At 48.4% G+C, this 27152-nt stretch overlaps 1 protein-coding gene and 2 non-coding genes across 3 annotated transcripts in view; 1 reads left to right on the top strand and 2 right to left on the bottom strand.

Annotated features, from left to right (window-relative positions):
- Window positions 1-9647: 9647 nt before the first annotated feature.
- The window catches only part of LOC134969743 (mixed lineage kinase domain-like protein), a 36372-nt gene continuing 18867 nt past the window's right edge, over window positions 9648-27152 (top strand). Inside the window, exon 1 of the mRNA XM_063945895.1 lies at window positions 9648-9723. The gene's annotated coding sequence lies outside the window, so the exon portion shown is untranslated. The remainder of the gene's footprint in view (window positions 9724-27152) is intronic.
- LOC134970565 (5S ribosomal RNA) lies at window positions 24774-24892 on the bottom strand. The gene has a single exon (XR_010189864.1). It is a non-coding gene; the product is annotated as a 5S ribosomal RNA (ribosomal RNA).
- Window positions 26149-26267, bottom strand: LOC134970458 (5S ribosomal RNA). Its single transcript, XR_010189777.1, has one exon. It is a non-coding gene; the product is annotated as a 5S ribosomal RNA (ribosomal RNA).

Raw genomic sequence — 27152 nt, 5'->3', positions numbered from 1 at the left:
GGTGATCAGTCAGGACTACTGGGGACCCAACGACTTCCTGGGATGAGATGACAACTCCCGGATACAGGACTTCTGAGGACAGGAATGACCGGATACAGCAGGACTGGAACAGACTCTCAGCAAACCAAAGCAGCATGCAGGAAGCTATTACTGGCGTCTGTGAGAAGCACTGAGAAGGTATTTAGCAGGGAGTCCTCCAATCAGCTGTTCAGAGCCTGATTGGTATTAATGCCGTGCAGCTGCCTTGCTGCACGGCCAGAAGACAAGTGTGTGTGCGCGTGTGTAACTAGACCCTGCAACGGGGAACGCGGTCCGCCCGTGGCGTCCCCGTTGCTAGGGTCCGGGCGGCTCAGCGCGCCCGGCGTCTAGCGTTGCTAGGAAGCCGGCGGCTGAACGCGCACGGCGTCCCTAGTTGCTAGGCGCCGGGCCGCGCGGACATTGCGGACCCCTGCGCCTAACAGCTCTGTTGGTTTCAGGGGTCAAATTTGTGGCCCAAGACTGGTTAACCCTTGCAAAACTCAATTTTCTGAATAAGAAGCTGGAGCTCGAATAAGAAGTGAATAAGAAGCTGGCCGAATAAGAAGCTAACTTCAGCCTCGTTCTCTGTTTCCCCTATGCAACCAAGTGTGACCAGGGCAGCAAGGGAATCCCCTAGCAGAGATAGAGCATCTGAGCAGGGAGAGCAAGCTGGGGAAAGTCTAGTGCCAGCAGTGAGGAGCGTGTGGGAAGAGCCCCAACGTCTTGAAGTGTTTTGCATTTGAACACTCAGCCGCGTGCTTCAACAGTGTCTGTCCAGCATCCAGTTGTGTTCTTCAATAGCACGTTCCCAGCCGCTGTCGTACCCAGACGTGAGAGGGTTCAGCAGCAGTGGTGAGTCCTTGCCATATAGCACTTTTGTACACTCTGAACACTCACGGGTCACCCGTTTAACAATTTTGTTGAATGTTACTGACATTACCACGCTACATTCTAAAGTATGATTCTAAGCCTCCGAGTAATAGACGCCTTCATTAAACAAAGGTTTTCAGTACAGAGGGCTTTATATACATGCATGTATATCCCAACGTCTGTACCACGTGATGATTCAAATGGGATTTGAATATTTCACCTGAACCTAAGCAGTGCAGTTAAAAAATGCGACCATTGATAATGATGTTGATAATGATGATGATACTGATGTTTCATCCTGAATTGGGGATATGTGTACGTGATGTATACGCTGAACCATGCTACTAATTTACTCTGAAATAGTTAAACCTGAAATGTATATATGCCTGCTGAGGTAGATATTGAATCGTTAGAGTGAATACAGTAATGTACTGCATTAATTAGAATAACCTATTGCAACAGAATTGTTTATTTGCATATTCTATTGAATATATATATATATATATATATATATATATATATATATTGTGTGGAATTACCCCATGGGCAGTGTCCCTCTATTCCTTTTTATTTTTTATCTCACATTCAAATAAAACGACCTCCGGTTGAGGCCTTAAAGCGACAGCACACGGTGTGAGCGTGTACTCCTTCTTCTACCCCTCCGAAGCAAAAAGAAGATCCCGCGAAGGAGCGACTAATACCAGCTATCACGGTGGGTGCATTACACCTCACACATCGCGTCAGGGTATTACAGGTGCAGACAGTGATCAACTGTGGGGACAGAGTGAGAGGAGATGGCCGCAGAGGGGGTGCAGTGATCAGCTGGGGGACAAATCGAGAGGCGGTGGCGGGTGAAGGTGCAGTAAACAGGTGTGGGGGCAGAGTGAGAGGCAGTGGCGGGAGAAGGGGTGCAGTAAACAGGTGTGGGGGCAGAGTGAGAGGCGGTGGCGGGAGAAGGGGTGCAGTAAACAGGTGTGGGGGCAGAGTGAGAGGCGGTGGCGAGAGAGGGGGTGCAGTGATCAGCTGTGGGGACAGAGCGAGAGGTGCTGGCGGGAGAGGGGGTGCAGTGATCAGCTGTGGGGATAGAGCGAGAGGAGCTGGCGGGAAAGGAGGTGTAGTAATCAGCTGTGGGGATAGAGCGAGAGGAGCTGGCGGGAAAGGAGGTGTAGTAATCAGCTGTAGGGCAGAGTGAGAGGAGCTGGCAGGAAAGGGGGTGCAGTGATCAGCTGTAGGGCAGAGTGAGAGGAGCTGGCAGGAAAGGGGGTGCCTTGATCAGCTGTGGGTGCAGAATGAGAAGAGATGGCGGCAGAGGGGGTGCAGTCATCAGCTGTAGGGCAGAGTGAGAGGAGCTGGCGGGAAAGGGGGTGCCTTGATCAGCTGTGGGTGCAGAGTGAGAGGAGATGGCGGCAGAGGGGGTGCAGTGATCAGCTGTAGGGCAGAGTGAGAGGAGCTGGCGGGAAAGGGGGTGCCTTGATCTGCTGTGGGGGCAGAGTGAGGAGATGCCGGCAGAGGGGGTGCAGTGATCAGCATTGGGGGCAGAGCGAGAGGTGATGGCGGGAGAGAGGGTGCAGTGATCAGCTGTAGGGTAGAGCGAGAGGCGATGGCGGGAGAGAGGGTGCAGTGATCAGCTGAGGGTAGAGCGAGAGGCGATGGCGGGAGAGAGGGTGCAGTGATCAGCTGTAGGGTAGAGAGAGAGGTAGTGGCGGGAGGGGGGAGTGCAATAAACAGCATTGGGAGCAGAGTGAGAGGTGGTAGCGGGAGATGGGGTGCAGTGATCACCTGTGTGGGCAGAGTGAGGTGGCAGGAACTATAGGATGCAGATGACACTGGTGGTCTAAGGTGATCCGGGTCGGGTCCCACATAAGTGGAATCACGAAGGCAGACATCTCTGATTGGCTGCTGTCACAGGAGGGCGTGGAGAGTACGGGGAGGAGACAGCAGCCTTCTCTGTGCTTCTCCCCTCAGGATCCTCCCTACACTGTCCTGAGATGGTCTATGAACCCCCCCCCCCCCCCCCCCCCCAATACTAGTGTACGGGGAAGTGATACACTGATCAGCGGCAATCTGAGACTTCTCTACAGTAACCCTTTCTGTGAATGGGAGGAAGCAGTGAAGAGCCCTGTGATAGGCGGCTCCTCACTGCTACACGAGCAGACCCCTGTGGCCGTGTGCTGAATAGATGACTCATTGCATTATAGAACAGTTCTGCCACTGTCTCTGTCCCTGCGTAACAAATGGGGGGGTCTGTACTCATACATATACAGTAGCTTAGTGTTCGGTCAGGACCATACCAATAACAACACAATATTATTTAGCCTGGGTACTCATTCCTTGTGGGTGATGTGACATAATACATACCTGCGTCATTACACTCCATCTCTTCATAGAGGACTCAGCTCACACCGCACTGTACCCGGGCTAGGGCCTGGTCAGATTACCTGGGATACACGATCTGGGTTTGACCCTTCATGCCAAATCTTGACCCAGATTGCCATGACAATATCCCGGGTTATACATTTGGTGGAAAAGGGGTATTCAATGCCTACTCACTACCACCACCCATCCAGACAGTCAGGGCTGACTTACTTTATCCAGTTGTGCAATTCATTATTGCTTTTAGCACATGGGGATCTATTCAGCAACAATGCTGATAATGGCTCACATATTTTCAGGCAACGTTGGCACAATTTTCTCACTACAGGTTTCCCTGTTATTCAGGAAAACATTTGTCACGGACAGTGGTGACATTAATACACTATCCCCGTGTAGTCTGCGCAGGAAGATATGTGACATCATACAGTACCATCAGATAGGCGTCTGATTGGCTCCAAATGTATTCTGCAGCAGGACAATGATCCCAAACATACAGCCAACGTCATTAACTATCTTCAGCATAAAGAAGAACAAGGAGTCCTGGTAGAGATGATATGGCCCCCACAGAGCCCTGATCTCATCATCATGTAGTCTGTCTGGGATTACAGTTCCATTCAGTTCCACCCTATGCATATCCTGCAACTGTTACCATTTAAGCTGGTACAGTTCCATTTTCTAATAATCTGTATCGGCCAAAACCAGGGTTGTACCAGGTGCAGTGTCTCCTGATTACTATAGAAGCGCAGTGGGATGCACACCCTTTTCAGGGACCACGCCCCACTTTCCTAATCCGTACCGGTTTTAATCTCAGAGATGTTGGAGGGTATAGAGCCTTTCCTGGCACTTGTCTGCCCTGAATACATACTGCTCCAGTGCCCACACGCTCTTCCATCTCCCAGTGGCGTTTCCACATAAGAGCATGTGGGTGAGAGTTGCAGGAATTCAAAGAAGAGAAGTGCTGGGAAGAGATATAGATTATAAAATACATACACACATACCTCCCAACATGACCTCTCCAGGAGGACACAATGCTCTGCTCCTGCTCTTCCCTCTTACTGTATGATTGCCATCACCTGTGCTGTGCCCCAATACTGACCCAGTGCTCATACCTATGTCATACCTCCCAACATGACCTTCTCCAGGAGGACACAATGCTCTGCTCCTGCACTTCCCTCTTACTGTATGATTACCATCACCTGTGCTGTACCCCAATACTGACCCAGTGCTAATACCTATGTCATACCTCCCAACATGACCTCTCCAGGAGGGACACAATGCTCTGCTCCTGCACTTCCCTCTTACTGTATGATTACCATCACCTGTACTGTACCCTAATACTGACCAAGTGCTCATACCTATGTCATACCTTCCAACATGACCTCTCCAGGAGGGACACAATGCTCTGCTCCTGCACTTCCCTCTTACTGTATGATTACCATCACCTGTGCTGTACCCCAATACTGACACAGTGCTCATTCCTATGTCATACCTCCCAACATGACCTCTCCAGGAGAACACAATGCTCTGCTCCTGGACTTCTCTCTTCCTGTATGATTACCATCACCTGTGCTGTACCCTAATACTGACCCAGTGCTCATACCTATATCATACCTCCCAACATGACCCTCTCCAGGAGGACACAATGCTCTGCTCCTGCACTTCCCTCTTACTGTATGATTAGCACCACCTGTGCTGTACCCTAATACTGACCCAGTGCTCATACCTATGTCACACCTCCCAACATGACCCTCTACAGGAGGACACAATGCTCTGCTCCTGCACTTCCCTCTTACTGTATGATTACCATCACTTGTGCTGTACCCTAATACTGACCCAGTGCTCATACCTATGTCACACCTCCCAACATAACCCTCTACAGGAGGACACAATGCTCTGCTCCTGCACTTCCTGTATGATTACCATCACCTGTGCTGAACCCTAATACTGACCCAGTGCTCATACCTATGTCATACCTACCAACATGACCCTCTCCAGGAGGACACAATGCTCTGCTCCTGCTCTTCCCTCTTACTGTATGATTACCATCACCTGTGCTGTACCCTAATACTGACCCAGTGCTCATACCTATGTCACACCTCCCAACATAACCCTCTCCAGGAGGACACAATGCTCTGCTCCTGCACTTCCTGTATGATTACCATCATCTGTGCTGAACCCTAATACTGACCCAGTGCTCATACCTATGTCATACCTACCAACATGACCCTCTCCAGGAGGACACAATGCTCTGCTCCTGCTCTTCCCTCTTACTGTATGATTACCATCACCTGTGCTGTACCCTAATACTGACCCAGTGCTCATACCTATGTCATACCTCCCAACATGACATCTCCAGGAGGACACAATGCTCTGGTCCTGCTCTTCCCTCTTACTGTATGATTACCTTCACCTGTGCTGTACCCCAATACTGACCCAGTGCTTATACCTATGTCATACCTCCCAACATGACCCTCTCCAGGAGGACACAATGCTCTGCTCCTGCTCTTCCCTCTTACTGTATGATTACCATCACCTGTCCTGTACCCTAATACTGACCCAGTACTCATTCCTATGTCATACCTCCCAACATGACCCTCTCCAGGAGGACACAATGCTCTGCTCCTGCACTTCACTCTTACTGTATGATTACCATCATCTGTGCTGTACCCTAATACTGACCCAGTGCTCATACCTATGTCATACCTCCCAACATGACCTCTCCAGGAGGACACAATGCTCTACTCCTGCTCTTACTGTATGATTACCATCACCTGTGCTGTACCCTAATACTGACCCAGTGCTCATACCTATATCATACCTCCCAACATGACCCTCTCCAGGAGGACACAATGCTCTGCTCCTGCACTTCCCTCTTACTGTATGATTACCATCACTTGTGCTGTACCCTAATACTGATCCAGTGCTCATACCTATGTCACACCTCCCAACATAACCCTCTCCAGGAGGACACAATGCTCTACTCCTGCACTTCCTGTATGATTACCATCACCTGTGCTGAACCCTAATACTGACCCAGTGCTCATACCTATGTCATACCTCCCAACATGACCCTCTCCAGGAGGACACAATGCTCTGCTCCTGCTCTTCCCTCTTGCTGTATGATTACCATCACCTGTGCTGTACCCTAATACTGACCCAGTGCTCATACCTATGTCATACCTCCCAACATGACCTCTCCAGGAGGACACAATGCTCTGGTCCTGCTCTTCCCTCTTACTGTATGATTTCCTTCACCTGTGCTGTACCCCAATACTGACCCAGTGCTTATACCTATGTCATACCTCCCAACATGACCCTCTCCAGGAGGACACAATGCTCTACTCCTGCTCTTACTGTATGATTACCATCACCTGTGCTGTACCCTAATACTGACCCAGTGCTCATACCTATATCATACCTCCCAACATGACCCTCTCCAGGAGGACACAATGCTCTGCTCCTGCACTTCACTCTTACTGTATGATTACCATCATCTGTGCTGTACCCCAATACTGACCCAGTGCTCATACCTATGTCATACCTCCCAACATGACCCTCTCCAGGAGGACACAATGCTCTACTCCTGCTCTTACTGTATGATTACCATCACCTGTGCTGTACCCTAATACTAACCCAGTGCTCATACCTATATCATACCTCCCAACATGACCCTCTCCAGGAGGACACAATGCTCTGCTCCTGCACTTCCCTCTTACTGTATGATTACCATCATCTGTGCTGTACCCCAATACTGACCCAGTGCTCATTCCTATGTCATACCTCCCAACATGACCCTCTCCAGGAGGACACAATGCTCTACTCCTGCTCTTACTGTATGATTACCATCACCTGTGCTGTACCCTAATACTGACCCAGTGCTCATACCTATATCATACCTCCCAACATGACCCTCTCCAGGAGGACACAATGCTCTGCTCCTGCACTTCACTCTTACTGTATGATTACCATCATCTGTGCTGTACCCTAATACTGACCCAGTGCTCATACCTATGTCATACCTCCCAACATGACCTCTCCAGGAGGACACAATGCTCTACTCCTGCTCTTACTGTATGATTACCATCACCTGTGCTGTACCCTAATACTGACCCAGTGCTCATACCTATATCATACCTCCCAACATGACCCTCTCCAGGAGGACACAATGCTCTGCTCCTGCACTTCCCTCTTACTGTATGATTACCATCACTTGTGCTGTACCCTAATACTGACCCAGTGCTCATACCTATGTCACACCTCCCAACATAACCCTCTCCAGGAGGACACAATGCTCTGCTCCTGCACTTCCTGTATGATTACCATCACTTGTGCTGAACCCTAATACTGACCCAGTGCTCATACCTATGTCATACCTCCCAACATGACCCTCTCCAGGAGGACACAATGCTCTGCTCCTGCTCTTCCCTCTTACTGTATGATTACCATCACCTGTGCTGTACCCTAATACTGACCCAGTGCTCATACCTATGTCATACCTCCCAACATGACCTCTCCAGGAGGACACAATGCTCTGGTCCTGCTCTTCCCTCTTACTGTATGATTACCTTCACCTGTGCTGTACCCCAATACTGACCCAGTGCTTATACCTATGTCATACCTCCCAACATGACCCTCTCCAGAAGGACACAATGCTCTGCTCCTGCTCTTCCCTCTTACTGTATGATTACCATCACCTGTGCTGTACCCTAATACTGACCCAGTACTCATTCCTATGTCATACCTCCCAACATGACCCTCTCCAGGAGGACACAATGCTCTGCTCCTGCACTTCACTCTTACTGTATGATTACCATCATCTGTGCTGTACCCTAATACTGACCCAGTGCTCATACCTATGTCATACCTCCCAACATGACCTCTCCAGGAGGACACAATGCTCTTCTCCTGCTCTTACTGTATGATTACCATCACCTGTGCTGTACCCTAATACTGACCCAGTGCTCATACCTATGTCATACCTTCCAACATGACCTATCCAGGAGGACACAATGCTCTGTACCTGCTCTTCCCTCTTACTGTATGATTACCATCACCTGTGCTGTACCCTAATACTGACCCAGTGCTCATACCTATGTCATACCTCCCAACATGACCTCTCCAGGAGGACACAATGCTCTGCTCCTGCTCTTCCCTCTTACTGTAGGATTACCATCACCTGTGCTGTACCCTAATACTGTTGGGAGTTATGACATAGGTATGAGCACTGGGTCAGTATTAGGGTACAGCACAGGTGATGGTAATCATACAGTAAGAGGGATGTCCGGGAGCAAAGCGTTGTGTCCTCCTGGAGAGGGTCATGTTGGGAGGTATGGTTATAGTGTGCAGAGAGTAGGCGGAATTTCAGACGCGGCAGGGACTGATTGGACGGGATCCCGCTGTCGATGCAGTTTTCGGCTGAAATAGTGATTCTCCTCATATGACGCCATTTTCAGATGGCGTTATATAAAGTTAGCCTATGTGGATTTGTTCAAATGTTCTTCTGCTATCTGAATAGCAGGAATCATAAAACGCTGTATAACGCACCGGCTAGTTCTCTGCAGTGTAATATTGGAGTAGTCAGGCATTATCGGAGAAGACAATTGCAGAATCTTCTCCTGCATATTATCTCTGATACTTGATTCAATTAAAGTAACATTTTGGTTTGCACATAATAAAGGGGGGTACTCACGGAGAGATCCGTGCTTAAAATCTAAGCAATCTTGCTAGATTGCTTAGATTTTAGGCACGTATCTGCCGTGTGTATGCCCTCCAGCGATAGCAATGCGCGGCCCTGCGCATCGCTATCGCCGATGCTAGATTGAGCTGCATGCAGGCTCAATCTAGCGGGTCGCTCACTTCACCGTTGTGTGAAGTGAGCGCCGCGCCCCCCCGTCGGCTTTCCCCCTCGCTCAGCACATCGCGCTGTGCTGAGCGGGGTGAGAGATGTGTGCTGAGCGGTCTGTGTTAAGATCGTTCAGCACACATCTCTCCCGTGAGTACCCCCCTTAAGAATTAGGGGTCTTGGAGAAGTGATAAAGTGAAGAGAGATAAAGTACTGTCTGTGAGGCAAATGTATTAAGACTGGAGAGAGATAAAATGGAAGGTGATAACGCACCAGCCAATCAGCTCCTAACTGCCATATCACAGGCTGGGTTTGCAAAATGACAGTTAGGAGCTGATTGACTGGCACTTTATCACTCTCCAAGGCTTAGTACATAAGTCATAGTTGTGATATTGCAGCCTGAGTTCTGGCTTTAGCTCTTTGTGTTTAGTTTATGTTCAGTATCGCCTGGAATGTGTGCCACAAAGGGTTACCAGACACAGCTGCACTCTCTGGACACCCTGTGCTGTGACGCAATAGAGGAAGTGGGTGTAGTTAGAGTGCCTGGGCTATAAGAGTGGAGACTGGACTGTGAGGTTAGGGAGCCGCTGTGGGAACCTGTCCTCAGAGAGAGTAACTGTGTAAGTACAACTCTCCCAGCACATAGAGGGTTAATCAGACCTGCAGCACAGTGTCGCTCAGTATATACAGGAACATATACAAGTGCTGTCCTCCAGCTTATTTCATGTATTGCTGTAGTTATGGGGTTACAGGGCTGAGGCACACAAGAATACCCCCCTCCCACTGACGTTACAGAGAGTGACCATACTGGGTGCAGCAATATACATGCCGGGGATATAACAAACTGATGGGGTGGGTCAGGCTAGGAGGGGCATACTTGCCAACCCTGCCACGTCCTGCGGGAGGCTCCTGTATTGTTAGTCTCCTACTGTCCCGCAAACTTTATTATATATCCCAGAATTCTCCCAGCGCCGCCTGAAATCCGGACTGCGCATGCGCGAATCTGGAGTAGAAGGGGCAGAGCTTGATGTCCATATACAAAACACAGGGAATGGTGCAGCCGCTTGTGTGTGACCAGGTGTGTGACTTGTCTTGTGCATTCTGGTGTGTGACCAGGTGTGTGACTTGTCTTGTGCATGCTGGTGTGTGACCAGGTGTGTGACTTGTTCTGTGCACAGGGCTGGTTCTACACCTTGTGGCGCCCAGTGCGAAATTTTCAACTGCCAAACCCCCCCGCGGTAAAACAGTTAGGGCGTGCGGCAAAAATAGGGTCGTGGTTTCATAGGGGAGAGGCGTGGCCACAGTTATGCCCCCAGTAGCTGTGCCCCCCAGTAGTTGTGTCTCCCAGTTGATTTGCCCCCTGTAGCTATGCCCCCAGTAGATTTGCCCCCTGTAGCTATGCCCCCAGTAGATTTGTCCCAGTAGTTGTGCCCCGTCGCTGTGCCCCTTGTCACTGTGCCCCATGTTGCTGTGCCCCCAGTAGTTGTGCTCCTGTCGCTGTGCCCCCTGTCGCTGTGCCCCTAGTAGTTGTGCCCTCTGTTGCTGTGCCCCCAGTAGTTGTGCTCTCTGTTGCTGTACCCCCAGTAGTTGTGCCCTCTGTTGTTGTGCCCCCAGTAGTTGTGCCCCCTCTCGCTGTGCACGCAGTAGTTGTGCCCCCTGTTGCTGTGCCCCCAGTAGTTGTGCCCCCTGTCGCTGTGCCCCCAGTAGTTGTGCCCCCTGTCGCTGCGCCCCCAGTAGTTGTGCCCCCAGTAGTTGTGCCCCCTGTTGCTGTGCCCCAGTAGTTGTGCCCCCTGTTGCTGTGCCCCCTGTTGCTGTGCTCCCAGTAGTTGCGCCCCCTGTTGCTGTGCCCCCCGTCGCTGTGCCCCCAGTAGTTGTGCCCCCTGTCGCTGTGCCCCCAGTAGTTGTGCCCCCTGTTGCTGTGCCCCAGTAGTTGTGCCCCCTGTTGCTGTGCCCCCTGTTGCTGTGCCCCCTGTTGCTGTGCTCCCAGTAGTTGCGCCCCCTGTTGCTGTGCCCCCTGTTGCTGTGCCCCCAGTAGTTGTGCCCCCTGTTGCTGTGCTCCCAGTAGTTGTGCCCCCTGTTGCAGTGCCCCTTGGTAGCTGCTTACAAACACACACACACACACAAAAATACGTACCACTGCCCCGCTCCTGCTTCCAGACTGCTACTGCTGCTCCGTCTGGCCTCCCGCGGCTCCTCTCTATGGGAGAGATGTCATGACGTCTCTCCCATAGCAGCGCCACACAGACACTAGAGGTCAATAATGACCTCTAGCGTCTGATAGGTGGTGGGCTGCAGCGGTTGCCCACACAGCCCACGGTGTCTGCTGCACCCGGGGAGCGGGGTGTTGGTAGGCGGCGGGCGCCTGCGGGGTGACTGCGGCCGCGCCCCCAGGCCGCAGCACCCCGGGCGCAGGCACTGCTTGCCCTCACCAAGAACCGCTCCTGTCTGTGCATGCTGGTGTGTGACCAGGTGTGTGAGTTGTGGTGACTTGTTCTGTGCATGCTGGTGTGTGACCAGGTGTGTGGGTTGTGGTGACTTGTTCTGTGCATGCTGGTGTGTGACCAGGTGTGTGGGTTGTGGTGACTTGTTCTGTGCATGCTGGTGTGTGACCAGGTGTGTGAGTTGTTCTGTGCATGCTGGTGTGTGACCAGGTGTGTGAGTTGTGGTGACTTGTTTTGTGCATGCTGGTGTGTGAGTTGTGGTGACTTGTTTTGTGCATGCTGGTGTTACTACATAATAGAGATGAACGGTTAGGATTTCTTGGAATCCAAACCGCTCCGCGCCTGGCTCGTGAAGTTCCCGCCAGACTTGGGATGCCAGAAGAGGCCAAACATCATCATTCCGCGTCAGATTCTCGTGAGACTTCAAGTCTATCAAGGCTCGGCCTCTTGGGGCTCGGCGCCATTTCACTGCATGCTTCCAAGCTGCGAGGAGCTCTGCTGTGTTGTGTGCTGTCAGTCTGAGTCCTTTTAAGGGCAGGTTGTCAGAGTGTTCATCAGGGTCTGTCTGTGGGGCTATCACTCAGAGCGTCCACCATGGGCTGTCTGTGGGGCTGTCAGTCACAGTGTCCATAAGGGGCTGTCTGTGGGGCTGTCGGTCACAGTGTCCATAAGGGGCTGTCTGTGGGGCTGTCGGTCACAGTGTCCATAAGGGGCTGTCTGTGGGGCTGTCGGTCACAGTGTCCATAAGGGGCTGTCTGTGGGGCTGTCGGTCACAGTGTCCATAAGGGGCTGTCTGTGGGGCTGTCGGTCACAGTGTCCATAAGGGGCTGTCCGTGGGGCTGTCAGTCAGTATAGTGTAGTGTACTGTACACAAGGGGCTGTGTCAGTCAGTGTGCACACTATAAGGGGCTTTGTCAGTCAGTGTACACACTATAAGGGGCTGTGGCAGTCAGTGTGCACACTATAAGGGGCTGTGGCAGTCAGTGTGCACACTATAAGGGGCTGTGGCAGTCAGTGTGCACACTATAAGGGGCTGTGTCTGTGTAGTAGTGTACATAAGAGGCTGTCGGTCAGTAGTGTACATCTAAGGGGCTGTCAGTCATTGGGGTAAATTTACTAAGATGGGAGTTCTATTTAAGATGGGATGTTGCCCATAGCAACCAATCAGATTCTACTTCTCATTTATCTAGAACTTTCTAGAAGATAATACCTGGAATCTGGTTGCTATGGGCAACATCCCATCTTAAATAGAACTCCCATCTTAGTAAATTTACCCTATTGTGTCCAGCATAGCTAGTGGGTTTTTTTGGTGTTGTCACTGTCCATCTAAGGGGCTGTGGTGCTGTCACTGTGTCCAGTGACCAGTCTCCTAAGTCCATCACAGTGTTACTGCAGTGACTATGCAGGCCCCACCCTCTGCGTTCACGGTGCGTGTGTGAAAACGGTCTGACTCCACGCAGTGTGGGAGAAGCTGTGTCCCCCCCAAAAATAGAAAAAACTTGTTTGCTGTTTACATTGTTTTGCTGTGTGCACTGCACCCCAGTACACCAAAGTATAGTACCGTGTGTGAAAGCAGTCTGACTCCATACAGTGTGGGACAAGCTGGTGGTCAAACACTGAAGTAGCCACCTGTGAAGTGAGTTCCGACACTGCTAGCTTGAGCCAGGTGGTTCCCCTAATTAGGCTTTTGGAAAAACAGCTGGAGAAATTGAAGGAGGAGATAAAACAAGGCGAATCCGCAAAATATGCTGGACTTGAAGATCAAGTCCTTTTTTCGCTTCGCCAGTATCCAAGGGTTACCAATATCTTGAAATCGGATCGCTACATTTTGGCAACCGTGATTGATCCTAGGTTCAAGTTGTATGCTGTGGCTTTCTTTCCAACTGACACAGATCTTAAGAGATGCAAAGAACTCCTGGTGAGCAAGTTGGCAGCTCAAGTGACATCTCCTCCTTCAGTTTCTTCCAAAACAGCCAGGAAAAAACAAAATTTTCCCAAAAGACCTAGTGGGGATGCAGATCAGTCAAAACAACATTTTGACATCTGGTCGGGTCTAAATGAATTGGTCAGTATTAGTGACACCTCTACCGTAACGCCACCTGATACGGTCACCATCCAAAGAATGTTGGAGGATTATTTTCATGACACCGTAAAAGTAGGCATGTCACAGAGTCCCTTCGTGTACTGGAAGGAAAAAAACTTCAATATGGAGGGCCTTGTACAAACTGGCTTTGTATTACTTAAGCTGTCCACCCTCAAGTGTGTACTCGGAGAGAAAGTTCAGCACAGCTGGGAACCTTGTCAGTGAACGGTGTAGGAGGCTACTTTCTCAAAATGTGGAAAAGATGATGTTCATAAAAATTAACTGGAAATTCCATGAGGAAGACCTTTCCCAGCAATTACATCGAAATACAGAGACATCTGTAATGGTGGATTCCAGCGAGGATGAATTAATATTGTGTGATGATGATGAGGATGTACACACTGATGAGTGTATGGATGAGGATGGCAATGGCGATGACATCTTCTAGACACTAGAGCTTTTGCTTTAAGGCAGTTTGTAGCTTGTTTGTTGGATGCAAACAAACCAGTGATTTCAGCCACAAATGTGGCAGTCCTTGTCACTGAAATGATTGGTTTGTTAAACTGTGCATGTCCTGTTTAATATCCAACATAAGGGTGGGTGGGAGGGCCCAATGACAATTCCATCTTGCACCACTGTTCATTTATCCCACAGCTGTGTGGCAGTGTTTCATAGATTTGCTACAAACTGCCTTCTGTTTGTGACGCTGCTCTGTCGCCTAGTAGTACGTAACCAGATAGCTCGCTGCAGACTTTGACCTAAATTGGATGAAAACAACATTTTGAGCTATAAGGTGGTAAAAATTGTCTGCAAATGACTGGAAATTAATGTTATTGAGGTTAATAATACTCTAGGGACCAAAAATAAAATAAAAATATTATGTGAATTTGGCTGGGTTTTTTGACAATTTAAAAAAAAAATCCAAATACAAAGACTAACACGGCTGTTGGGTAAATCCAAATCCCGCCAAGGAATCCAAATCATCAGGTCCGGCACACATCTCTAGTGCATGCTGGTGTGTGTGATTTGTGGTGACTTGTCTTGTGCATGCTAGTGTGTGACTTGTGGTGACTTGTTCTGTGCATAATAGTGTGTGACTTGTGGTGACTTGTCTTGTGCATGCTGGTGTGTGTGATTTGTGGTGACTTGTCTTGTGCATGCTAGTGTGTGACTTGTGGTGACTTGTTCTGTGCATAATAGTGTGACTTGTGGTGACTTGTCTTGTGCATGCTGGTGTGTGTGATTTGTGGTGACTTGTCTTGTGCATGCTAGTGTGTGACTTGTGGTGACTTGTCTTGTGCATGCTAGTGTGTGACTTGTGGTGACTTGTCTTGTGCATGCTAGTGTGTGACTTGTGGTGACTTGTTCTATGCACAATAGTGCATACCTCCCAACTGTCCCGATTTTCGCAGGACAGTCCCGTTTTTTGGGGACTGTCCCGCTGTCCCACCCGCGGGCCGCAGTGTCCCGCGGTGGGGGGGGGGGCAGTTGGGAGGCTCCTGCACGCGCTGCTCTGCTTAGCAGAGCAGCGATGAATAGACGCTGTGCGCATGCGCACAGCGTCTATTCAGTGCAGACAGAGGGAGAGAGGGCATGCCAGCAGCTCACGGAGCGCTGGGCATGCCCCCTCAATGACTAATTTGAGGGCGCGGCTCGCGATCGCGGGTCCTCCCGCGAGGCCACGCCCCTTTCCCATAGGCCACACCCCTTTTTCTCTATCGTCCTAGTGGATGCTGGGGTTCCTGAAAGGACCATGGGGAATAGCGGCTCCGCAGGAGACAGGGCACAAAAAGTAAAGCTTTACGATCAGGTGGTGTGCACTGGCTCCTCCCCCTATGACCCTCCTCCAAGCCAGTTAGATTTTTGTGCCCGGCCGAGAAGGGTGCAATCTAGGTGGCTCTCCTAAAGAGCTGCTTAGAAAAATTTAGCTTAGGTTTTTTATTTTACAGTGAGTCCTGCTGGCAACAGGATCACTGCAACGAGGGACTGAGGGGAGAAGAAGTGATCTCACCTGCGTGCAGGATGGATTGGCTTCTTTGGCTACTGGACATTAGCTCCAGAGGGACGATCACAGGTACAGCCTGGATGGTCACCGGAGCCTCGCCGCCGGCCCCCTTGCAGATGCTGAAACGAGAAGAGGTCCAGAATCGGCGGCAGAAGACTCCTCAGTCTTCTTAAGGTAGCGCACAGCACTGCAGCTGTGCGCCATTTTCCTCTCAGCACACTTCACACGGCAGTCACTGAGGGTGCAGGGCGCTGGGAGGGGGGCGCCCTGGGAGGCAATGAAAACCTATTTTTGGCTAAAAATACCTCACATATAGCCTCCGGGGGCTATATGGAGATATTTAACCCCTGCCAGAATCCGTTAAGAGCGGGAGACGAGGCCGCCGAAAAAGGGGCGGGGCCTATCTCCTCAGCACACAGCGCCATTTTCCCTCACAGAAAGGCTGGAGGGAAGGCTCCCAGGCTCTCCCCTGCACTGCACTACAGAAACAGGGTTAAAACAGAGAGGGGGGGCACTAATTTGGCGTTAGAAATATATAAAAAAGATGCTATAAGGGAAAACACTTATATAAGGTTGTCCCTATATAATTATAGCGTTTTTGGTGTGTGCTGGCAAACTCTCCCTCTGTCTCTCCAAAGGGCTAGTAGGTCCTGTCCTCTATCAGAGCATTCCCTGTGTGTGTGCTGTGTGTCGGTACGTGTGTGTCGACATGTATGAGGACGATGTTGGTGAGGAGGCGGAGCAATTGCCTGTAATGGTGATGTCACTCTCTAGGGAGTCGACACCGGAATGGATGGCTTATTTAGGGAATTACGTGATAATGTCAACACGCTGCAAGGTCGGTTGACGACATGAGACGGCCGACAAACAATTAGTACCGGTCCAGACGTCTCAAAAACACCGTCAGGGGTTTTAAAACGCCCGTTTACCTTAGTCGGTCGACACAGACACAGACACGGACACGGGCCCTCATTCCGAGTTGATCGGTCGCAAGGCGAATTTAGCAGAGTTACACACGCTAAGCCGCCGCCTACTGGGAGTGAATCTTAGCTTCTTAAAATTGCGACCGATGTATTCGCAATATTGCGATTACTAACTACTTAGCAGTTTCAGAGTAGCTCCAGACTTACTCTGCCTGTGCGATCAGTTCAGTGCTTGTCGTTCCTGGTTGACGTCACAAACACACCCAGCGTTCGCCCAGGCACTCCCACCGTTTCTCCGGCCACTCCTGCGTTTTTTCCGGAAACGGTAGCGTTTTCAGCCACACGCCCCTGAAACGCCGTGTTTCCGCCCAGTAACACCCATTTCCTGTCAATCACATTACGATCGCCCGAGCGAGGAAAAAGCCGTGAGTAAAAATACTTTCTTCATAGTAAAGTTACTTGGCGCAGTCGCAGTGCGAACTTTGCGCATGCGTACTAAGCGGATTTTCACTGCGATGCGATGAAAAAGAACGAGCGAACAACTCGGAATGAGGGCCACTGAATCCAGTGTCGACGGTGAATAAACAAACGTATTCCTTATTAGGGCCACACGTTAAGGGCAATGAAGGAGGTGTTACATATTTCTGATACTACAAGTACCACAAAAGAGGGTATTATGTGGGATGTGAAAAAACTACCTGTAGTTTTTCCTGAATCAGATAAATTAAATGAAGTGTGTGATGATGCGTGGGTTCCCCCCGATAGAAAATTATTGGCGGTATACCCTTTCCCGCCAGAAGTTAGGGCGCGTTGGGAAACACCCCTTAGGGTGGATAAGGCGCTCACATGCTTATCAAAACAAGTGGCGGTACCGTCTATAGATAGGGCCGTCCTCAAGGAGCCAGCTGACAGGAGGCTGGAAAATATCATATAAAAGTATATACACACATACTGGTGTTATACTGCGACCAGCGATCGCCTCAGCCTGGATGTGCAAAGCTGGGGTGGCTTGGTCGGATTCCCTGACTAAAAATATTGATACCCTTGACAGGGACAGTATTTTATTGACTATAGAGCATTTAAAGGATGCATTTCTATATATGCGAGATGCACAGAGGGATATTTGCACTCTGGCATCAAGAGTAAGTGCGATGTCCATATCTGCCAGAAGATGTTTATGGACACGACAGTGGTCAGGTGATGCAGATTCCAAACGGCACAAAGGTGTATTGCCGTATAAAGGAAGAGGAGTTATTTGGGGTCGGTCCATCGGACCTGGTGGCCACGGCAACTGCTGGAAAATCCACCGTTTTTACCCTAAGTCACATCTCTGCAGAAAAAGACACCGTCTTTTCAGCCTCAGTCCTTTCGTCCCTATAAGAGTCATATTTGCCCAGGGATAGAGGAAAGGGAAGAAGACTGCAGCAGGCAGCCCATTCCCAGGAACAGAAGCCTTCCACCGCTTCTGCCAAGCTCTCAGCATGACGCTGGGACCGTACAGGACCCCTGGATCCTACAAGTAGTATCCCAGGGGTACAGATTGGAATGTCGAAACGTTTCCCCCTCGCAGGCTCCTGAAGTCTGCTTTACCAAGGTATCCCTCCGACAAGGAGGCAGTATGGGAAAAAATTCACAAGCTGTATTCCCAGCAGGTGATAATCAAATTACCCCTCCTACAACAAGGAAAGGGGTATTATTCCACACTATATTGTGGTACTGAAGCCAGAAGGCTAGGTGAGACCTATTCTAAATCTAAAAAAATTTGAACACTTACAAAGGTTCAAATCAAGATGGAGTCACTCAGAGCAGTGATAACGAACCAGGAAGAAGGGGACTATATAGTGTCCCGGGACATCAGGGATGCTTACCTCCATGTCCCAAATTTGCCCTTCTCACTTAAGGGTACCTCAGGTTCGTGGTATAGAACTGTCACTGTCAGTTTCAGACGCTGCCGTTTGGATTGTCCACGGCACCCCGGGTCTTTACCAAGGTAATGGCCGAAATGATGATTCTTCTTCGAAGAAAAGGCGTCTTAATTACCCCTTACTTGGACGATCTCCTGATAAGGGCAAAGTCCAGGGAACAGTTGGAGGTCGGAGTAGCACTATCTCGGATACTGCTACAACAGCACGGATGGATTCTAAATATTCCAAAATCGCAGCTGATCCTGACGACACGTCTGCTGTGCCTAGGGATGATTCTGGACACAGTCCAGAAAAAGGTGTTTCTCCCGGAAGAGAAAGCCAGGGAGTTATCCGAGCTAGTCAAGAACCTCCTAAAACCAGGAAAAGTGTCAGTGCATCATTGCACAAGGGTCCTGGTAAAAATGGTGGCTTCCTACGAAGCAATTCCATTCGGCAGATTTCACGCAAGAACTTTTCAGTGGGATCTGCTGGACAAATGGTCCGGATCGCATCTTCAGATGCATCAGCGGATAACCCTATATCCAAGGACAAGGGTGTCTCTCCTGTGGTGGTTACAGAGTGCTCATCTTCTAGAGGGCCGCAGATTCGGCATTCAGGATTGGATGCTGGTGACCACGGAGGCCAGCCCGAGAGGCTGGGGAGCAGTCACACAAGGAAAAAAATTTCCAGGGAGTGTGATCAAGTCTGGAGACTTTTCTCCACATAAATATACTGGAGCTAAGGGTAAATTTATAATGCTCTAAGCTTAGCAAGACCTCTGCTTCAAGGTCAGCCGGTATTGATCCAGTGGGAAAAACATCACGGCAGTCGCCCACGTAAACAGACAGGGCGGCACAAGAAGCAGGAGGGCAATGGCAAAAGCGTCCCGTCTGAACAAAAAACGGGACAGGTATTGCGCCAGGTCAAGAGACCCTCAGGCAATAGCTGTGGACGTTCTGGTAACACCGTGGGTGTACCAGTCGGTGTATGTGTTCCCTCCTCTGCTTCTCATACCTAAGGTACTGAGAATTATAAGACGTAGAGGAGTAAGAACTATACTCATGGCTCCGGATTGGCCAAGAAGGACTTGGTACCCGGAACTTCAAGAGATGCTCACAGAGGACTTATGGCCTCTGCCGCTAAGAAGGGACTTGCTTCAGCAAGTACCATGTCTGTTCCAAGACTTACCGCAGCTGCGTTTGACGGCATGGCGGTGGAACGCCGGATCCTAAGGGAAAAAGGTATTCCGGAAGAGGTCATTCCTACCCTGGTCAAAGCCAGGAAGGAGGTGACCGCACAACATTATCACCACATGTGGCGAAAATATGTTGCGTGGTGTGAGGCCAGGAAGGCCCCACGAAGAAATTTCAACTCGGTCGATTCCTGCATTTCCTGCAAACAGGAGTGTCTATGGGCCTCAAATTGGGGCCCATTAAGGTTCAAATTTCGGCCCTGTCGATTTTCTTCCAGAAAGAATTGGCTTCAGTTCCTGAAGTCCAGAAGTTTGTCAAGGGAGTATTGCATATACAACCCCCTTTTGTGCCTCCAGTGGCACTGTGGGATCTCAACGTAGTTCTGGGATTCCTCAAATCACATTGGTTTAAAACCAGTCAAATCTGTGGATTTGAAGCATCTCACATGAAAAGTGACCATGCTCTTGGCCCTGGCCTGGGCCAGGCGAGTGTCAAATTGGTGGGTTTTTTCTCAAAAAAGCCCATATCTGTTTGTCCATTCGGACAGGGCAGAGCTGCGGACTCGTCCCCAGTTCTCTCCCTAAGGTGGTGTCAGTGTTTCACCTGAACCAGCTTATTGTGGTGCCTTGCGCCTACTAGGGACTTGGAGGACTCCAAGTTGCTGGATGTTGTCAGGGCCCTGAAAGTATAGGTTCCAGGACGGCTGGAGTCAGGAAAACTGACTTGCTGTTATCCTGTATGCACCCAACAAACTGGGTGCTCTTGCTTCTAAGCAGACTATTGCTAGTTGGATGTGTAATACAATTCAGCTTGCACATTCTGTGGCAGGCCTGCCACAGCCAAAATATGTAAATGCCCATTCCACAAGGAAGGTGGGCTCATCTTGGGCGGCTGCCCGAGGGGTCTCGGCTTTACAACTTTGCCGAGCGGCTATTTAGTCAGGGGCAAACACGTTTGTAAAATCCTACAAATTTGATACCCTGGCTAAGGAGGACCTGGAGTTCTCTCATTCGGTGCTGCAGAGTCATCCGCACTCTCCCGCCCGTTTGGGAGCTTTGGTATAATCCCCATGGTCCTTTCAGGAACCCCAGCATCCACTAGGACGATAGAGAAAATAAGAATTTACTTACCGATAATTCTATTTCTCGGAGTCCGTAGTGGATGCTGGGCGCCCATCCCAAGTGCGGATTATCTGCATTACTTGTACATAGTTACAAAAATCGGGTTATTATTGTTGTGAGCCATCTTTTCAGAGGCTCCGCTGTTATCATACTGTTAACTGGGTTCAGATCACAGGTTGTACAGTGTGATTGGTGTGGCTGGTATGAGTCTTACCCGGGATTCAAAATCCTTCCTTATTGTGTACGCTCGTCCGGGCACAGTATCCTAACTGAGGCTTGGAGGAGGGTCATAGGGGGAGGAGCCAGTGCACACCACCTGATCCTAAAGCTTTACTTTTTGTGCCCTGTCTCCTGCGGAGCCGCTATTCCCCATGGTCCTTTCAGGAGCCCCAGCATCCACTACGGACTCCGAGAAATAGAATTATCGGTAAGTAAATTCTTATTTTCGGGAGCGCGCGCGGCTTCGCCGCGCGTGTGTCCCTCTTTGCAAGCGGCTAAGTTGGGAGGTATGATAGTGTGTGACTTGTGGTGACTTGTCTTGTGCATGCTGGTGTGTGTGATTTGTGGTGACTTGTCTTGTGCATGCTAGTGTGTGACTTGTGGTGACTTGTTCTGTGCATAATAGTGTGTGACTTGTGGTGACTTGTCTTGTGCATGCTGGTGTGTGTGATTTGTGGTGACTTGTCTTGTGCATGCTAGTGTGTGACTTGTGGTGACTTGTTCTGTGCATAATAGTGTGTGACTTGTGGTGACTTGTCTTGTACACGCTGGTGTGTGACCAGGTGTGTGACTTGTGGTCAAGGGCGTAGCTACCATAGGTGCAGGCAGTGCAGCTGCTATGGGGCACAGAGCTGAGAGGGGCCACCTTCCCTGTCACAGTTACATGTGTTATATACAGGGTGTAGCTACCATAGGTGCAGGCAGTGCAGCTGCTATGGGGCCCAGAGCTGAGAGGGACCACCTTCCCTGTCACAGTTACATGTGTTATATATATTTATCACCATTGAATGGTAGGTAGGGGTCCTTCAAACTTTTTCCTTGGGATCTGCAATATATCTATGTATGCCTCTGGACCTGCTCATTGTAGTGTGGTATAAAATGAACTGGAGGGCATTTTAATGTTATATAATATGAGCCGGGGCACTGTAATGAGGCACAATATGAATGGGGGGCACTATATATAATAATGTGAATTGGGGGTACTGTGCGGCATAATGTGAACTGGCAGCTCTGAAATGTGACATAGGGGGAACTTAATCACTATTACAATTCATAACAGAAACTAGGGCAAAACTATGGGGCATAACATTAAATAAGGCTCTACTATCATTCAGAAAATGAACTTGGGCACTAATATAGGGCATAAAATTAACAACTGCTGCAGAAAAGTGTCTCTCTAGAAGCACTGGAATGGGGGCCCCTTCACAATGTCGCTATGGGGCCCACAAAGATCTGGCTACACCCCTGGTTGTGGTGACTTGTTTTGTGCATGCTGGTGTGTGACTTGTGGTGACTTGTCTTGTGCATGTTGGTGCGTGAGCTGTGGTAACTTGTCTTGTGCATGCTTGTGCGACCAGGTGTGTGACTTATCTTGTGCATGCCAGTGTGTGACTTGTGGCGACTTGTCTTGTTCATGCTGGTGTGTGACTTGTGGTGACTTGTCTTGTGTATGTTGGTGTGTGACTTGTGGTTACTTGTCTTGTGTATGTGTTAGGGTCTCCTGCCCTGTGCTGCCACGTCGTCATGGCAACCGGGAGACAAGTGCTAGTGGAGTAACCTGAGCGCAGCTGATACTCCGGTTCGGGTCTTTTGCTGTGCAGTGGTTATAGGCTCTGTGCACGGCAGGGAATCCGGTGCTGGTTTTTGTGCTCACAGTCTGTGAGGTCTGAGTGGGGCGTGGACAGCACCTGCTTTATAAGGCCTCTTTTCAGGGTAAGCAGATGCTGCTGAATCTCTGTTGGTTAGTCAGTTCATGAAAGTTAGCCAGTACTGTGTAGCTTTGTATTTGTTTGTTGCTTACTGCAAATAGGCCTGGGGATTTGGTATTACACTCTGCCAATCCAGACCTAGCAGTAAGACTGGAGTCAGTCGTTTAGCTTGCTGGGGTTCTGTTATTACTCTGTGAACTTAGCAAGTTTGCGGCTGTATTCTAACACTTGCCTGTCTAATCCTGTCTCACTGTGCTAGGTGTCAGGGGTCAGTTTAGTGGCAGTAAGCTTAAACCTGTGCACTGCAAGTGAGAATCAGGATTGTGGAGGCTCTCCTTGTGTCTATCATTCCATCTCTGACCAAGGAGTTTACTGCCACACCCGTTGGTAACCCTTTAGGGTTTTGCTGTTGCCCTTAGCAACAGCATTTCGGGTTCTCTACGTATTAAAACACAACATCTTGCTTTTTACATCTGAGCAGTTCTAATACAAGGGAGATACCCAGTTCCTTAGCCTCTGGGCTTCTCTGTTCACTGTGTGTGTATTTTGTTACCCTATCACCTTCTGTGTACGTTATGTCATATTCCCCAGTTTGTCTGTGAGTCCATTTGTTTTGCATAACAGTTCAAACACCAGTACATTCCTGCAGACACTGGAGTGCATAACAGTTCTGACACTAGTACTTTCCTGCAGGCACTGGTGTGCATAACAGTATGTTGGTGTGTGACTTGTGGTGACTTGTCTTGTGCATGTTGGTGTGTGACTTGTGGTGACTTGTCTTGTTCATGCTGGTGTGTGACTTGTGGGGACTTGTCTTGTGCATGTTGGTGTGTGACTTGTGGTGACTTGGTTTGTGCATTGAGTTTAACAAGGATGCATCTCTCATACTTTATTTTGTGATAAGCAGACTCAGGGCTGCCCCCCAGGTCCTGGCACCCTTAGCAGCTGCCTAATGATAGAGCCTGCCATGAATGGATGTCCATTATTGCATGTGTAAAGCCTTATTGTGTGGGTGAGAGTGTGTTTGGCAGAAGACATTGGGGCTAAAGGCCATTTATTGTACTTCTGAGATATCAGTTAGGAAGAAATACAGACCTAGAAGAGCTTGTTGGGACGGAATCATTTCCTACTTGTGGGATGATTCTGATTTTGGCTGTCAACTTTTGCATTGAGAAACCAATTTAACAAGCATTGTATGTATACTCCTGCAATACATATCCTGTTATTGCCATCTCATTAAATAATAATGTTTTAATAATTTTAAAGATTAAAGCATTTTTGTTTTAATGTATAAAGATTTTTCAATATAATTTTTTTTTAATTACAATTATTTAACTTTTATTTTTAAGCTATTGTTAGCGGATCAGAAACTTAAATCTTGGTTTTCCCTTCTACTGTGACAGGCTGCGCCCACAATGTGTCCATCCAGAAACCAATCTGTCCCTCTTCACATCTAAACAATTACAGAGAACTAGAAAGGCGGTTGTTGGGTTGGGTGCACAGTGTCAATTGATTGGATTGATTATCAAGATAAAAACGTAACTTTTATTACTATTATTAATATTCTGTAGAGAGGTTTGCGCAAGAGGCAAAAAAAGGGGGACTATTGATAATGTCTCTCAGGGGCACACTTGATTCTGTATATTGAAAATATAAAATTTGATAATGTGTGGGTAGGAAAAGATAAAACTTAACTTTTAATCACAGACGAAAGGATACTAAAATTATTGCTGTAAATCAGCAATATAGTTAAAACAAGTATTAAACAAAAATATTGTTGACGATACAATTTGTAACTCACTTGTATAAAGAGGGTGACAGAAAGTTTCTCTGTAAACCCCCTGATTAGTAAGTGAGTATTGATGTTTGACGTTTAGTCAAAAGCGAAAATATAAATATTCCTGTTATCTCTATGATACTATGAAGTTATATACATGTGTATATTCATATAAGAGATAATGGAAAGCCGGCTTATATAAAATCTGGACTCCCGGAAGTGGGTTAACTGCGGTAATAGAATACAAGGCTCGAATAGAATTAAATTTGCTGATCAGCAGAAGGTGTATTCCTTGGTGCTACAGTACCCGGTATTCCCAGAGGGTCACCCTTTCTGGTACTAACCTGGCCCAATGCTGCTTGGCTTCCAAGATCAGACGAGATCGGGCATGTCCAGCATGGTATGACTGTAGAAAGTCAGGTCAGTGCCTATCTGCTGGGGGGATGGCTATTACTTGAGCTATTGAGGACAGATTGGTCCAATGGATGGCGTTGTCGAAAGCCAAATATTTGCCCTAGAGGCAGCTTGAGCAAAGGACCACCACTATATTATTGAGAATAAATGGTGCAGAATGATTTGTTTCTTTTATGGGAATTCCCCCACAAAGGAATTACGGTAAGAACAAATGCCAAATTTCCCACAAAGAAAATGTGGTGTGGCAATAAACAAGGTGATATGTCTTAATTGATGGGATATTTCTTTGAAATGGAAGGTGCCGTAAAGATTCACCTTTACGTTAATTTCCAAAATTAAACCGGATATATCAGAAAAATAATAACTCAGGAAATAATTCCGGAAATAATTATACACATTGAATATATCATCGTAATAATACAGCCTGAGTGGATAGTACGGAAATATCAGAATTGCAAAAGTTTTCCAGCAATAGTGCCTAAATGCTATATGCTGAGAAATAACATTTGACATAGGATCCAGCACATAAGCTGCCCAAGCCGCTATCTGTCTGCTTGCAGGAAAAACAATTGTGTTACAATAATTGTCACAGAAGAAATTACTGAATATATTGCGACAATGATGACTCATATGGTAGTAACATGAAAATTCACATACATATTCAGCACATAAACTGCATTGGCAGCTATCTGTCTGTTTTGGAAAAAGTAAAATTGTGTTTAAACACTCATCATGCAGATAAATCACTGAATAGAAATATCAGAATTGCAAAAGTTTTCCAGCAATATTGCCCAAATGCTATATGCTGAAAAATAACATTTGACATAGGATCCAGCACATAAGCTGCCCAAGCCGCTATCTGTCTGCTTGCAGGAAAAACAATTATGTTACAATAATTGTCACAGAAGAAATTACTGAATATATTGCGATAATGATGACTCATATGGTAGTAACATGAAAATTCACATACATATTCAGCACATAAACTGCATTGGCAACTATCTGTCTGTTTTGGTGAAAAGTACAATTGTGTTTAAACACTCATCATACAGATAAATCGCTGAATAGATTGCATAAATACCTTTGGCTGACTCAAATAGCACCATAAAAGAGTACCATGAAAAGCCACATAGACTCCAGCACTGTAGCTGTCCGTCTATTGAAAAGAGATACAAAAGTATTTAGACAATTGTCACAATGGAGTACAAGGCTCGAATAGAATTAAATTTGCTGATCAGCAGAAGGTGTATTCCTTGGTGCTACAGTACCCGGTATTCCCAGAGGGTCACCCTTTCTGGTACTAACCTGGCCCAATGCTGCTTGGCTTCCAAGATCAGACGAGATCGGGCATGTCCAGCATGGTATGACTGTAGAAAGTCAGGTCAGTGCCTATCTGCTGGGGGGATGGCTATTACTTGAGCTATTGAGGACAGATTGGTCCAATGGATGGCGTTGTCGAAAGCCAAATATTTGCCCTAGAGGCAGCTTGAGCAAAGGACCACCACTATATTATTGAGAATAAATGGTGCAGAATGATTTGTTTCTTTTATGGGAATTCCCCCACAAAGGAATTACGGTAAGAACAAATGCCAAATTTCCCACAAAGAAAATGTGGTGTGGCAATAAACAAGGTGATATGTCTTAATTGATGGGATATTTCTTTGAAATGGAAGGTGCCGTAAAGATTCACCTTTACGTTAATTTCTAAAATTAAACCGGATATATCAGAAAAATCCCTGCTGCAGGGATGTGTGTGATCTAAAAATTACCTGACTAAGCTAATAGCTCTAATTCTAAAAGTAATGGCTTAAATGCACAAGTGATGAGCTGATAAGCAATTTCCCTGCACACTGTGTGTGTGTACAATCACCGGGAAAAATGTCAGGCAACAAACTGGTTGCTATGGTAACTGTCCCGTCTGTGCAGCATGTACAGAGTGGAGGAAGTTTCTCCCCTGTACCGGCGCTGGACACAAGGGGACTGGGACCAAACCAAAAGGAGCTTATGCCGGCTGCAGCAGGCGAAGTTGTACTTGCTGTGTGTGAGCTGGAGGGGAGTCCGCTCGTCGGAGCTCCGTTACGGAGGTCCCGGAAGTCGGGTGCCGGACCGGAAGTGACGCGCGTTTCGCTGGGAGGAGCTTGTTCACATGATCGTCTCATTTTCGTCAATTTTTAGATCAATGCATGTAACATGCATGTTTCGCTGTACGGGCAGCTTTAACGAGCCTCGTTAAAGCTGCCCGTACAGCGAAACATGCATG

The sequence above is a fragment of the Pseudophryne corroboree genome, chromosome 11, assembly GCF_028390025.1.
Source record: "Pseudophryne corroboree isolate aPseCor3 chromosome 11, aPseCor3.hap2, whole genome shotgun sequence".
NCBI classification, from domain to species: Eukaryota; Metazoa; Chordata; class Amphibia; order Anura; family Myobatrachidae; genus Pseudophryne; species Pseudophryne corroboree.
This window is presented reverse-complemented; position numbering and strand designations above follow the sequence as displayed.